The sequence below is a fragment of the Silene latifolia genome, chromosome Y (assembly GCF_048544455.1).
Source record: "Silene latifolia isolate original U9 population chromosome Y, ASM4854445v1, whole genome shotgun sequence".
In the NCBI taxonomy this organism is placed as follows: domain Eukaryota; kingdom Viridiplantae; phylum Streptophyta; class Magnoliopsida; order Caryophyllales; family Caryophyllaceae; genus Silene; species Silene latifolia.
In genome coordinates, this window is record NC_133538.1 from 21,276,889 (window position 1) to 21,280,303 (window position 3,415).

The following is a 3,415-nucleotide window of genomic DNA, read 5'->3' on the forward strand; positions in this document are numbered from 1 at the left end:
GTTAAAATTTGAAATTGCTCATTTGAATTGAATTTTTGAAAATTCCACGACAAAACGTCATGGTTGGACTTTTCTAAACGGAATTGTTTTGAAATTTTGAGAAATTAATTCGTGTTTAAAATAAATTAACTCAAAAATTTGCGTCAAATTTTGCCGAAATTGATTTGTAAGTTGAAATGAAATTCAAACCGTCTTTTGTACTTAAGACGAAGTGAAAATAAAAGGAGAGTTGGTAAACGTGCTGATTTTTTAACTTTGCGAAATCGAGACTCGAATTTGCGAAAGCGATTTGTGAGACCGAAACTTATAAAATCGATTTTACAAAAAATTATCGTCAAGGAAACGATCCGTCGAGGGTGGGTCGACTAGCCCTTCCCTCTTTAAAAAAAGAAAACAAAACTCGTATGTTTAAAGTTGAGTCGCGAAAACCGTGTCGAATTTCGTAAAATGTGAATCCAAGGAAATGTGAGTGTGAGAAAACACAAAAATTCCTGATCCAACCACAAGAGGCGCAAGCATTATGGCGGGGAAAAAGAGGTGTCAGGAAAAAACACAACTTGACAAGGATAAGTTAAGGTGCGAATCCTTAGAAGCAGCCTAACGAGGCGCGAGCATCTTGGCGATGCAAGGGGCCTCCCCTTATTATGAAAAAAGCGTTGATTGCTTTGTATAAAGAGCGAGTTTGTGCTTCATTGTTTCATCATCCGAAACACAAATAACTTTACGAAAACATAAGAAGGATCCGTTCCGAGGAGGAAAGTCGTGCTAGGCGGGCTAGCAAGAAGAACAAGGGGAATATATATCCCGAAGGCAGAGGCAAGGGTATAATGGAAGAGTGAAGATCTTTATCCCCCTTTTATTATTCTGTTGTATTAGTATTTGTGTGTGTATCATTATTATGTCGTGTTAGTTATGTATTGTGTGTTTGTGTGTGTTAGTTTTACTCTGTAAATGTCCTAGTCAGTGCTCTAGCTTTGCAAGTCGTGGACTCGCTTAGCCTCTTATTGTTGCCAAGTTTGTAATTCAACCTATTATTAATTAAATAAGGGAATTACTCGTGTTGAAAATGTTGTGAATATTTGTTGTTTCTTCATCCATTTCGTCAAGGTAATTCGGTTTGAATTATCCTAAACTTGCACATGTGAGGGGGGAATTTATTGTGGAAAGGGAGAAAGGCCTTTGTTTTTTGTGGTTTTTTTTTTTTTGTTTTTTTGTGAAAAGGGGTATGTTTGTTTTTTCGCTTTGAAGTTTATGTGGGTTGTTGTTTTTTTTCTATGTGGGGGGTGGTTGTATCCTTCTTGTGAAAAAAAGGATGGCCTACATATACGCGTGGTGCGAAATCAAACCAAACTCCATAGAAGTATGTGTGCATGCGGTAATCCTCTCTTTTGGAACTCGATTGTATATACATCTGTTTAGGACAGAGAAGTGCCGTGTTATTGATAATTTATATTGATATAATTTTCAACAAATAATTTATTTAATAAAATAACAGTTGGTTGCTTTGTATAATACACGGTATTAGTAGTTTTGTTAATCGAACAGGTTTAGTGAAAGGTCTACCTGTAATAACCGTCCCGAAATAACGTTTCTTTTTGAGATAATCCATTAACTGTCTGAGTTTAAGCTTGAAAACCCTTACTACAATGTCCGGTCTCGTCCTCGCCTTTCGTCCGTCTATGTATTTTAACATACTCTCCACTTCCTACCATTTCGATTGGCGATAAAAAGGTAATAAATAAATGCGGATTACCAAACCACCTGCACTTTGCCATTTCGTCCTGATAACTCTGTTGCATATACCTTGCGCATCCTGTGAATGTCGCTGGTAGTATTATTCTGGTTCCAACCGCCGCCCCCACATGATCACCTTTGTTAACAACATCACAAATGTTGTTTAAGAGGTTACAACGTAAAGATGGCTGGTTATATCTTATGAATAAGAGTCTTTCAGATTCAATTGCACAATAACAATCAACAATGTATTGGTGTAGTAACTTCCCTCCATGAAACAAAGCATACCCTCCTTTCACCCTTTGTTGTATCCGATAAGCATAATACTCCCTCATTGTTACACACTTCCGTTTGCCTGCCTTTTTTTTCTGATTCCCATCCTCATAATACTCTATGTCAAGATGGAAGCTATCCTCTCCATAGGGAAATACAAGAGGGTACTGTAAGGCCATGAAAGATGGATGAAGCTCAGTTATTCTTTTTAAACCCTTTTCTTTGTGCTCAACTATGATATCTCTTCCAGCATTGGCGCCTCCTGCATCGCCCACAATGAGAGCAGCAACTTCTGATACTCTCGGACTGTTATATACTCTGTCTTTAATGGCTTTGTTGTCTCTGTGACCGAGTAATCTTATGGATACATTAATATTCTTGTCCTCCTTAATCCTTTGTTGTGCCATGCGGAATGTTTTAGCTAGTGGGTTGATCTCGTCGAGAATATTCTTCAAACCAGAGAGAATATTTTTTTCTAGCTGTATGCTGCTCGTGTATTTTCTAACCGCGTTTGCGCGCATATCTAATTCTGATGCTGTGTCATAGATATAAAGTTGCAAAAAGGAATGTGGCCTTTCCCCGACTGGTAGTAGAGATACAATGAAGTGACTGTTCTGACCGCTGATTCTGAATGTGTAGGGGCCTGGAGTGTTATAGACTGATCTGTCAATCTTTGTACCCATTGACGTGAATGCAAACGAAGAATTGTATATTCGTATGTTCTCTCTAAACTTTCGCGATTTTGAATCTTGGTTATACTCCATTAAGTTTTTTAAAAAGTCTGGCGGATCTTTTATCTTCAATAGTCGCACGATTCCCTCCCTACAATACATATTGAAACTTATTTGTGTCCTGTTACTGCTCTTTTTCACTCTTTCTTCATACCACATGATTCGTCACATATTCCACAAAGATAGATCGGTTGGCTTAAGCTGAGATATTTTGTGCTTGTTTGTATAGTTTCAGAGTCTACGAATTAGAATTAATATTAATAATGGTTAGTATTGAGTGATCATGATAATGTTTGATGCTTCTCTGATTAGAAGACTGACTGTTAATCAACTTAATTGTTATTCGAAAGTTATTAATTTCGGTTGGATTAGTGAGCTTACCATATTGTTGTTCATATGAATATATCGGCATGTCTGAGTTAAAATCCTGGTGTAGCAAGTCGGGAGCTGTTAAAGGTGCCGTTTGTGCGTCGCATGGTTCTCCATGCTGCACAATCTCTGCAGATAATGGATGTGTCTTTGAACATCCTGCAACTGTATTGGGAATGCAATTTTAATTGATATTTTAATTTTATGTTGTTGTATTTCTGGAAATAGCTATGGAATTTGAGTCTTACCTGTTTCTTGAGCTTCGTGAATTTGATTATCCTCGTGCAACTGTACGGTCCTGTCTTCAA